The 12,561-nt window shown below is 44.9% G+C and overlaps 1 protein-coding gene across 7 annotated transcripts in view; it reads right to left on the bottom strand.

Moving 5' to 3' along the window:
- Sipa1l1 (signal induced proliferation associated 1 like 1) overlaps positions 1–12,561 on the bottom strand; it is a 293,066-nt gene that overhangs the window by 139,476 nt on the left and 141,029 nt on the right. The window lies entirely within an intron of this gene.

The raw sequence follows: 12,561 nt of genomic DNA, 5'->3' as shown, positions 1-12,561 counted from the left end.
TTGCTACAGACACCAAAGTTAGACTACCTGCTCAGTACACATCTGATCAAGAGTAAACCAATGAGGATGAAGCCACGGTAAGAGAAGTTAGGCACTAGGACGGCACACTGAAGGCAAGCCAGCCTGGACCGCACAGGAAGACCTGATTCAAAACCAAACAAGATGCCGGGTGGTGCACGCCTTTAGTCCCAGCACTGGGGAGGCAGAAGCAGGAGGATCTGTTCAAGGCCAGCCTGGGCTACAGAGCAAGTTCCAGGACAGCCAGGGCTGCACAGAGAAACCCTGTTTGGGTGTGTGTGTTGGGGGGGGGGGTGGGGGTAAGTTAAGTAGGAATTTCACAGGTATGAAAAAGAAAAGATAACAATCACTCCTTGAGGAATGCTGCAGAAGTAAAGAGGAAGAGGCGGCTGGAGCATCAGTAAGAACAACAGAAAGTGGAGAGAGGAATGGCCGCTCTGCTGACTCAGACATGACCACACAGGTGCACGGCCTCAGGACACAGCCTCCGGAAATGCCACACGTAAGACTCTGAGTGTTTCCTCTACCACTGGGGGGAGGGGCAGTGGCAGCCGCATTCTTACCATGTCTAGTTTGCAGTGTCAATATGCCAATAGATCAATAAAAGCAGAGGAGAACTTAAAGGTCTAAAGAGGAGGGTGGGTAAAGTAAAGTTTCCATCATTTATGGACAATAGCCATGATTACAGAATTATGTCCATAACCTGATAAAATATGCACACATTACAACTAGCAAACGAATCCAGAAGGTATACACGATCTCAGGACAACAGACAAGCAGCAACTGCATATCTAGACACTAACAAGTGAAAAACAAAATCTGTAAAACTATATTTACAGGAACACTAAAACTTCCACTATATCTAATAAAGCTAATGAAACACATGCAAAATCTATACTGTAATCTACAAACCAAGGCTGAGAGAACTTAAGTGGGATGGTTCACAGACAGAAGTCACAATATTACTAGAATATCTACTCTCCACAGACTGGAAGATAGGATGAAATGAAATCCCATTCAAAATCTAGCAGGTGTTTCTTTACAGCATATACACAAGCTAAAGTTATATGTAAAATTGCAAAGTATCTGTAATATACAAAGGAATAAAAGTAAAAACTTAATTGTTTGACTTCAAGACTTACTACAATGCTGAGGCACTCTACAGTGTGCAACTTGTATAAAAACAGACAAGGAGGCCACACAGTGACAGACATTCAACCAGTTGCCAAGATCATCACCAACTAAGCACAACTGGAACGGAAGTCTTTCCAACCAAAGGTACTGGATACACATAAGGGGAAAGGTGGCCAACAGTTGCCTTATTTCCTGACAACACAAAGCTAGATGGGTTATCAACCTAAACTCTTGAGTGATAAAGGTCAAAGCCTCTTGAAACAAAGAGAGGGGAATACCGTCCCAGCACTGGGCTTGTGAGTACTTCTTGAAACTGAATTTCCTGTTCAACAGAGATATTTAAAGAACAAATAGTCAAGCTATGGCCCAGGAACAATGTTGGGCAAAGGATCATACTTGTAACATATTCTATATGCATGCATATATGCAAAACCCCAGAAGCCAACAATAAGACAATAACTTAGAAAAGCAGGATGTGGAAAAGATGCCCCCCCACACATAAACCACACCAGCTACATAGAGAACCAAATAGGACACACAAAAAGACTCCCCATGTCATTAGTCCTTAGAGAAAAGCTAATCATGATCACAATGGTCTTGACTAGGAACATCAAACATTTCCCTTAACTCTGGCACACTAGCAAAGACATTGCTTCCAAGGCCAACAGCATAACCTTTGCTAGTCCTAACTATCACACTGGGTATGTTTTATTTTCTGCTGTGTAACACCATTCTAGGCAAGTGCTGAGGTAGCCTTATCAGGCAGCCCTACACTGTGCTTTGCCTGAACCTTTCACAGTGTCTCCATACATACTGGCCTTTCCCACAAATAGCCCACAACACAAGCAACAATCAACCTGTCTCTTCCCTCTGCAAACAAGTGCAGTTGACAAGCCATCAGTGTTCCACACTGTGCTCTTTCACTGTCAGCAAATGGCCAGACACAGAGAATGTCAATCCTCCAGATCCAGTATGTTTAGAACTCTGCTTGCTGCAACACAGGTTTACTAGGGAATGCAAGGCAGAGCTTCTGATGAGGCTCTATGCCATGGTGGGGGCACTTTCCGATGGCATCACCCTTCAATGGGCACTCAGATGGTACCTAGAAGCAAGAAGCACCCCTTCACCCACAGGCCCTGCTGGAGTTACACAGATGAGCACAGTTCCTCTTGGCAGCACAATCCTATCTATCATCACTTGCTTTCTTTGGGGAAGGGATGCTTTCCCCTTTAATTCTTCCTACAAATTGCATTTCCTGGAGTCCAGATCACAATCCCTCTCTATAGGCATTCTTTCAAAGGGACATGCTGAAAAACCAGTGGATCAGAGTTAAGTCAGTGAACAGGGCATTCTATACAAAGTCCAATAAAGGCTGCATGTCCATCTACAGAGAAGTCATCTTCTCTCTGAATAGAAGTCACATAGAGACTCTGAAACAGTCTTTACAAAAGTAAGTAATTTTTCCTCTGGCCAAGAACTTTATGGCTTAATTAAAAACAAAAAACAAACAAACAAAAAAACAAACAAACAAACAAAAAACCTAGCTATTCCCTGGAAATGGTGTTGTCAAAACAGTTGGTTCTCAGACAGAAGACATGACCTAAGCAGAAAGGCCCCTCAGGCACAGAACAATAGCCATGATGGTGTTCTCTCTCCTTCATGGTTTCCTATTTGTTATCTAGGGAGCATCCCAGAGCAGGTGGTTCACACATGTTCTCCAAACACAGCAAATGGCCTTCTAAAGGTGAGAGGGGAAAAGACAAGGCCTACTGCTTTTGCAGAAAACAACTAACAAAATCAAACATTGTTTAGGGGCTGAAAAACAGCCAAGTAGCAATCGGAAGCTCTTCACGGGCTCCTGTATCTTCCAGAGCAGAATAACCCAGCATGGCTGCATTGAGACAAGAGATCTGAAGGGAAGACCCTAGGAAGAAGCCTAAGTCCTCCTTCTCCCGCTCATACTGAAACACAGAGACCTGAGTCTGCTTTGCCCTTCTGGGTAAATACCAGAAGACACAGATGCCCGCTTCTCCCAACCACAGCTGCCTTGAGGGAGCATCAGGAGGGTGGCTGATGTGACACTGTCTTCAGGCAATCTGAGGCGGGGTGGCGTCTGCAGACCCAAGAGCAGCAGAGATCTTTCCAAAGGTGACAGCACAGGGGACTAGACAGAGGGGTTCAGAGTCCGCTGCCCCCAGCTGAACTTCACAGGATCAACTGCCTTCCAAAGACAGGCGATCCCACTATGGAATCAAAGGATTAATCCTGAGGCAACTGTGCCAAGCTGTGTTTCTACTTCTAGAAGAGACCAAGAATCTCAAAGAATGCACTGAAGATGGCAAAACAAAACCTTTTGTTTTGTTTGTTGTTTTTCAAGATAGGCCTTCTCTGTGTAGCAGCCCTGGCTGTCCTGAAACTCTCTTTGTAGCCCAGGCTGGCCTATAACTCACAGAGATCCACCTGCCTCTGTCTCCCGACTGTTGGGATTAAAGGCATGTGCCACCAGTTTGCAGGACAAAATCTTAACTCCACTAGCTCATGAAGGACCAAACAGCAAGAAAGAACAAATAGTTGTGAACAGTCCACCAGGAACTAGACAGCTCTTCATCTCATCTTTAAACTTAGAGCAAATCATTCCTTGTTCTCTAGAAAAATATAGAAACCCCAGTGGGAAATGTAAGGAAGATTCTTCCCCCAAGTTCAACTGACTTCATAGTTCCCCTGCAGAATTAACAAAAGAGGGATTCATGTGACGGGAAATTAGAGTATTTTAAAGGCAGGTTTGCTTCTAGCAAGCCAGCCACTCATTCAAAACTTTTATTAACTTAGAACCAACTATGAAAAGCAGCCAAACGTTGACATGGCTGTGCAAAAGCCACCCCCAGACCCTGATCAGAAAACAGGACAGCCTGTGTGAACAGGGGCAGCCCAGAAGTTGAAGAAGCAGTGGCAGGCTTTAGTTTTCAGATAGCAAATCCTTCATCTAGACACTCTCCTGATTTTCTTCCCAGCTGGATCCACTCTCCCTTCTCCGTGGCAGTTTAGTCTCACTTCCATCTTCCACTGAGGGGGAGGTCCAAAGTCTTCCCAAGGGAGGGGAAATGGCAATGGGCACAGGATTGGGGACCGAGATGTCTACATCTAAAGCTCATCTCCAGTAAGAGCCTACCAATGGTGTCTGTAGAGGAACAGCAATGGGAAGCAAGCGGGAGTCCAGGCAGCTGGGCAGGTCCTCTATTTAAGTCACTACCCACCTGGCTGAGAAGTTAACTGAACTAAATCTACTGAATGCTCTGCCATAAAATGACCCATGCACACAGACAAGAGCTCGGCTCCACCGTGCTAACCACACAACATCCCCACGTGTCACAAAGGCACTCAGGAGGGACACAGACAGCAAAGGCACAGCCACCTTTTATTTTGAGACAGGTCGCACACAGCCAGACTGCCCTCCTCCCACCTCAGCCCCGAAGCCTGTGATTATAGGAGTATACCACCATGCCGGGCTCAAGTACTATTTTTAAATAACATTTTAAATAGAAATTGAAAGTTGCTTTCTGTAAGCACTCAAATGTGACGCCACAAAAGGCAAAGTTCCTTTGGGGCAACTTTCACTCCTTACTCAGAAAGCAGAGGACAAGCTCCGTCAGCTCTGCTAACCACAACGTCTCAGGGACAGCACCCCCAGCAGCCCCCCCCCCCCCCCCCCCCCCAGCTTAGACATTTTTAAGAAGCACCCTGAGAGAAAAAAGGGCTGTGGCATCCAAGTCACTTTTGGGATCTGTGAAGGATGTCAGCAAACTATCAAAACTCCACAAAGGATAAATACTTTCCAGCTACAGGAGGCATCTGAAATCCAGAGAGTAATAATCCAAGTAATTGCACATGCAGCATGATGGAATGCAGTGGTTAATCAGAGTAGGTTCCTGCAGGCTCTTTATAATGTAGCTCTGTTAAGTTCTCTGAACCTGTAACTTGACATGCAGCATGATGGAATGCAGTTGTTAATCAGAGTAGGTTCCTGCAGGCTCTTTATAATGTAGCTCTGTTTAGTTCTCTGAACCTGTTGGAACACAGCAGAAGGGAACACAGGAGAAGAGGACCTCTCAGAATGGATGGGGAACAAATAAATTTCAAAATCCCAGAGGGTTGCAGACACTCAGGCCTCGACTGCTGCCACATGGCCTCTGGTGATTGACTTTCCTTCTTGTCTACATCACAGGAGCAGAGCAACTTTTCCAAAGAAAGTTACCAGCCTCTCGAGTTAGCAACCTGTCCATATGGTGATGCCTCACCCACAGACAGACAGACAGACAGACAGACAGATACAGACCCCCACATACACACATTCTCACTCACATACCCACACACACTGAGAAATGTGCCTTAATCAAGATCACTCCCTAAACACCTGTAGAAACACAAGTGAAGCCCAGGAGGCTGAACCCAGCTTCTCCTTGAGGAAACTCACCCCTTGGTTCACAGGAGAGAAAACCACAACCAACAGAACCAGATGTTCGATGCTTGGAAGACACCAAGCACTTCAGACACCCAGGCTCTAGCTGCTTTTAGTCTCAAGACAGTCCCTCAATCACAGCTGACACCAGTACAACTGTCCCCATGCCCAGTCCCTCCGGGACCATACTGAGTTCTGTGAGAACACGTCACCAGTTGTTAACAATGGCTCCGTTTGGCTGGTAAAATGAGAGATGGTTTTCATTCTTCTGTCTCTCTGCACTTCCCACATTTTTACAAGCATTTATCACCTCATGCAGAGGCTATTCTAAACTCTGCCAGAGCAGACTGTTAACTTGCTTGATGCTTTGAACAAATAAACCAGAAACTATACTACTCTAAATGACCATCAAAATTCAAGAAACTGTGTGATAGTCCACACCTGTATCCCCAGCACTAGGCAGACTTAGGCTCAGAAGTACCAGAAATGTGACACTTGCCTGGACTACACCAGGTTACAGGACAGCCTTGGTTACAGAGTAAGACCCTGTTGTAGCAGGAATCTTAAAAGGTCTTATTAATAAAAACAAATCTGAGGCCAGTTATTGGGGTGAATGCTGGATGATCAGAGAAGCAAAACAAGGCACAGCTTCCTCACCTTGCCAATTCCTTAGCTGATCCTGTTTCCTCAGACTAGAAGCCTCTGAGTCCTCATCTAAATGGATCTCAGCTGAACTGCTGCTCCAAAGCCTAAAAGCTTAACCAGCTCTAGTTCCTGGTCCTCAGGCCTTAAATACCTTTCTGCTTCTAGCCATCACTTCCTGGGATTAGAGGCTCTTGTTACCACGCCTGGCTATGGCTTTGAACTCACAGATATGCAGCTGGATCTCTGCCTCTGGAATGTTAGAATTAAAGGCGTGTGTGCCACCATTTTCTGGTCTCTGTTTTCTGACCCCAGATAAGTTTATTAGGGTGCATAATATTTTGGGGAACATAATATCACCACACCCTGTCACAAAAAAGCAAACAGGAACAAAGCCATTAAAGAACTACCACAGGAACAGACGGACACTAGAGCGACCCTTTAGAACCAGACTCCACATGCAGGGGGATGGCCATGCACCGGCTCCACCGGCTGTAAATGGAGCCACAGCACAGTAATACAGTGAGCTCAGACATTCAGACAAAATGGAGACAGGGCAATGTCACACACTTTTCTTCAGAGGGCTTTCCAGATTACACAAAGGCCCAACTCCACACACCAAGCTATTTTAATTACTAAAATGGGGAGGAGGAGTCAGAGCCCTTCTGGGGATTACTGTTAATTCAGAAAAACTGGGAAGGTACTTGATTCTGGAGGAGCTCAGACATCATAGATTATAACCCCCCATACATGCCTTTCTACCCACAAACTTCAGAATTCGTGGCTGATCCTTCTGCTCACTGTACTCACTAGCAAGAGACATTCACCACCATAGGAGAAATAGTTGACTTGAGGAACTCAGAAAGTATCAAGTGATGTTACACGACCACTGATGGTAAACACAATGACCTAGTCATTGGCACATATAAACTAGGGGCCACGAGGCTGTGACTGGCTTGTGGAGCTACAGAATGGGCTCTTCTCCTAAGTACAGAAAGAGTAAGTGCAAGGTTAACTGGGCACTAAACAAGTCTGCAGGAGAAACAGGCCAGGTTCTTAATGAACAGGCTTTCTTTCTAACACAGCCTAAAGCCCTAATCCAAAGGCCGTTGGGATTTCTGTGGGGAAACAGATCTCAACTAATAACACATTTTATCAAGAGTATTGACTAGCCAGTTTCTTAGAAACCCACTCTAAAATCTTTTAAATACAACAGATTTATCAATAACTTCAGAATTTAGCCATCTGATTTTCAACAACTCCAAAATAGATGAGACAAAGTCTAACAAACAGCCTGCCCTGACTGACAAAGACAACCAACCCAACTCACATGTGTTCACGATAGCCGCAGACCAAGCATCAGATGGGCTTACACAGCAAATCACAAGGCAAGCCAGGCGCCCCTCTACTTCCTGCCAAAACACACATTCCTCTCCAGACACCCACCCACATACATTACAGGAGGAAAGTAAAAATGCATCCACACATTAAAGGTGAGTAGGGTTCTTTGCTACAAATGGATATGCCTGCTTGCGATTGGACAGATAAGGAGGGCTTGGATAAACTCACACAACCTCAAAGAAACCCATAGAAAATAACCAATTAAGAGACTCTGTTTAAGGGGGGAAGACAGGGGAACCCATGGCTGATGTATGGAATTTAAAACACATAATAATAAAGAAAAAAATTATTTATTAAAAAAAGAAAAAAAAAAGAGACTGTTTAAAGAGAACCTTTATCTGCCTCATCCCTGAGTGTCTTACAAATGTCTTCAACTTTCAATGATTATTTTAAATTTGATCTAAAGGAAATTAAAATGTGAAGAAAACATTTTACCTCTTTAATATATAAATGGAAATATATCAACATTGTTAGGAAACTAGAGATGTATTTTTATGAAATGAACACAAAATATGGTCTCCACCCACTTTGTTTGCTGTAAGTCTCCTGAGCCCTCACCCCCAAGAAAGGACAAACTGCAAGCTTCCCTTCTAACCAGGAAAGCCATGGGGTGGGGTCAGAAGGAAGCAGCAGACACAGCCTGGCCAGGTGTGCTGCAGCCTCAGGGGCGGGTGAGATGAGGCCACAAGTCAGTCATGGTGGCTCCCTTCCAGAGGCAAGAGTGGGCCACTGAATACAGGGGGGGGAGGGGGCCTACTAACAGTTCCCACCTTCTTCCACTAGGAAAGGTGCAAAGACGGGTCAACCTTCTAGAACAGACCTGGGAACCACAACCACATTCCTCCACTTTTCCTCATACCTTCACGGTACTCAGTGAACCTGCCATACAGCCTTCACAGTCAGGCCAAGTCTCCGCTCATCACCTCAGCCTCGGACAGAGACTAGAAAACACTCTGGATGTGCTGTGTCCATTTAGATGACTCGTGTATTACTTTCCCAGACTGACGGGGCTATGGCCAACATGTTGCAGAGGGCAGGGCCTATTTACAGATCTGAGTCCCTGTAGAAGATCCTCATTCCACTGTCTATGCCTGGGAGGGAGAGGCAGGTGGATCTCTGTGAGTTTGAGGCCAGCCTGGTCTACAGAGGGAGATCTAGGACAAGCACCAAAACTATACAGAGAAACCCTGTCTTGGGGAGGGGGAGGGTGGACTCCAAGTCAACAAGTCCATCCATGGGTTAAAAAGAAAACAGAGGGTTGGGGATTTAGCTCAGTGGTAGAGCGCTTGCCTAGCAAGCACAAGGCCCTGGGTTCGATCCTCAGCTCAAAAAAGAAAAAAAAAGGGGGGGGGGGGGGGAGGAAGAAGAAAACAGAAGACACAAAAGGAAACAGTAGTATTGGCGAGCAGTTGGATCTCTAATTTTGAAGCCAGCCTGTTCTCCATGAGTTCCAGATCAGCTAGGACTATTTAGTGAGACTCTTTCTCAAACAAATAAATGCTTGCACGCATGCATGCACGCACGCACGCACACTAAATAAAGATATTGTTTTGGATGTTTGTTCCAAGGTATTTAAGTCCTAAGCCTGTAATAAACTTTGTGGCTATTTCCTTGTTTAAATGACTTTGGCCCTGTTTGGTATTTAAGGAAAACGCCTCTGCCTCCCAAGGGCTGGGATTAAAAATGTGCTCCACCATGCCCTGCCTATGATATACTGAACATTTTATGTTGCCACCAAATGCCTAAGATTTAGTGCACTTTCTTACAAGCTTCATGGATTGTGTATTTCCATTCTGTACTGCAAAAACCTAGCACAGGCAACCTTATCTCTTAGAAACAGTATCTCATTATGTAGGTAGAGCTGGCAATGGATGGGACTCTCCTGCCTCAGCCTGTAGAGTGCTGGGATTGCTGGTGTGTCACCCCACATCTGGCTGAAAAAGCAACTTTTAAATGTAAGATTCTGGGTCTGGGGTTGGGGTTGGGAGATGCTCAGTGGGTGAAATGTTTGCTGTGTCCACATGGAGGTCCCTGTTCAGATCCCAAGAACTCATCTAAAACCTGGCATGGTGGAAATGTGAGGACCATAGGGGCTGCTAGATCAGTAAGTCTAACTGAAATAAATGCTAAGTTCCAGATTCAGTAAAAGACCCTAGCTCAAAGCTTAAGATGGGGCCAGGCATGGTAGCACACATCTTTAATCCCAGCACTCAGAAACCAGAGGCAGGCAACTCTCTGTGAGTTCAAGGGCAGCCTGTTCTACACAAAGTGGTCTAGGATACTGAAATCTACATAATAGAGACCCTGTCTCTCCCCTCCCAACTCCCCACAAAAAAAGGTGGAGAGTATAGAGGATATCAACATTAATCAATCTCTCAGCTCCACACATGCATGCATGTATGAGTAGGCATATATGGGCCAGTACATATACACAGATACACACAGGCACACACAGTTAGGAAAAAAATTTAAGAAACCATTCTATTACTAACAACATAATACATGTATGAAAAACAAAGTCCTAAAATTTAATTTCAATAAAAGATATTAATTCTCTCCCTGCACAGATAAAAATATGGAGCGGGGTTAATGTTAGTTTGCTTTTTAGCAAATGATAAACATTTAAATAAAGTGAGCCCATGGAATAACAGGAATCAGCTTTTTATTATCCAAAGTCTTTCTGTAACACTCTATTGGTAGAATAACAATGATTTCTGAACGAAGGAATAGACAACTGGATTGTTCTATTCCTGAATGCAGTGCTCCAAACAAGAGCGTGCCAGAAACCCTCCAACAGCATGAGAAGCTTTTACAGCACTTTTACAATACACTCATCAAATGACTTACATTTTGTCAAGAATGCTAGGATACAGTGGCTAGAGACATGGCTTGAGGGTTGAGAGCCCTTGCTCTTTGGCACCTCTTGCAAAGGACCCGGGTTTGGTTCCCAGCATCCAAAGGTGGCTCACAATTGGCTGTAATTCCAGTTCCAAGGAATTTGATACCCTCTTCTGGCCATTGTGGGCACCAGGCACACATGTCGTCAGACAGACATGCGGGGAAAACACTCATACACACAAAACTACAACATCAAAGCAAAACCAACACTGAAAGAATGATACAGCAGGACCTAAGACCCAGCACTGGGTCACCAAGGCAACAAGGACAATAACAAGGATCACGAGGAGGCTCCCAGTGACACAGGAGCTGTTCTAGAAGACGGCTGCAGTGGCCTGGAGAAGTTTCTTCTACCACTGCCACAGTAAGAGCAGCAGGAAGACAAAGAGGTCAGTTTAGAAGGCCCAGAAGGAAGCTGTGCAGGGCAACAGCTACTGTGCAGTGCAGAGAAACACTCAGGTGAAGCTTGCCAAAGCCTGTGCCCTGAACACAGGGTGAAGACTACTCAAGTGAGCTGGCTCCTGGGTAACAGGACTCTGTGAGATTTCAAGCCTGCACAGGATGAGAGCAGGACAGAAAGTGAGCTAAGCAGCAGACCGGGAAGCTGAGGGAAGACCTCTGGAGGGTAAGCAAGTAAAAGCTGTCACTACATGGATTCAGACCCACTAACAGGCGGCTAAAGCAGGTTATAATGCACGTGGCTGGGATGCTTACTAACACACCTTTGGAAGTGTTTGTGGTGACTTGACAGAAAATGCCCCCAAGAGGAGTGGCACTATTAGGAGGTGTGGCTTTTTTGACGGGAGTATGGCCTTTTTGGAGAAAGTATGTCACTGTGGAGGCTGGCTTTGAGGTCTCACATATGCTCAAGCCACATGTCTCACCCAGTGTCTCAGTTCACTTCCTGTTGTCCTTGAACAAGATTCTTCTCCACTCTTAGCTCCTGCTCCAGCACCATGTCTGCCTGCATGCCACCATGTCCCACCATGATGATAACGGACTAAATCTCTGAAACTGTAAGCCACCCCAATTAAATGTTTTCCTTTATAAGAGTTGCCATGGTCATGGTGTCTCTTCACAGCAACAGAAACCCTAAAATAGTGTCTATGACAAAAACCACAGCCTTACAATGACTTTGCATCTCTTCTAAACTTCCTGTGATTTTACAGTCAGTGTACGACATCTGAATATTTTGGAAGTTGAAAAGCACACCAGTCAGGCCTGGTGGGGCACAACTGCAATCCCAGTGGAAGGTGGAGACAGCAATATCAGGGTTCAAGGCCAGCCTGAACTACATAACAAGGCCAAAGCCAGGCTCAGATACACAAGACCCATCTCAACAGAAAGCAAACGCATATAAAAGGCATGTGATACACATGTGGTAAAAGCACAAATACATGAGAATAATAAAGAGTAAAAGCAGAGTAATGGTTCCCTAGGAGCAGAGAACGAGAGTACGCTTTTTAACTGCTTGATATGATTGTCAAAATTCTCATGTGCTCAGGAGGGATGAATGGATATTTGTTATTATCTTCCTCACACCACTTTTATATCTGAAGCAAGTAAAATTTTTGAAGAACAAAAGCATATGTTAAAAACATGAGCATACTTTGTTCTGGGAAAACAGAACAGGTCCATACTGCCTGCAGCCCTATTTTTCAAGAACATGGCTCATGCCTGTGGCCTAAGACCCTTTCTAGCATCCATGGCCAGCTGAATAAAAGGCAAAAGCTTCTGGGTGAACATGAAAAAGAGGGGGAATCTGAAAGCTCTGTCTTTATCGTCACATTTTTTAATACGAACTCACTATAGCTAACTCCTGCTGAGAGTGAAGAGGATGCCAGTCAGCACCAACACTGTGCCAGTTTAATTTAATGGCGTTACTGTGCCTTGCTTTGCAATTACTCCCACATTCCCTAGGGGAAACTAATGGATTACTAAAAATAAAATAGGGATTAAGTGAATCATTCGGATGTTTTGGCTTCCAACTCAAACTGGCTTTAACACAAAGG

Source organism: Onychomys torridus, chromosome 14 (genome assembly GCF_903995425.1).
Source record: "Onychomys torridus chromosome 14, mOncTor1.1, whole genome shotgun sequence".
NCBI classification, from domain to species: Eukaryota; Metazoa; Chordata; class Mammalia; order Rodentia; family Cricetidae; genus Onychomys; species Onychomys torridus.
Note: the sequence above shows the minus strand (reverse complement) of the source record. Positions and strands in the feature narration are given on the sequence as shown.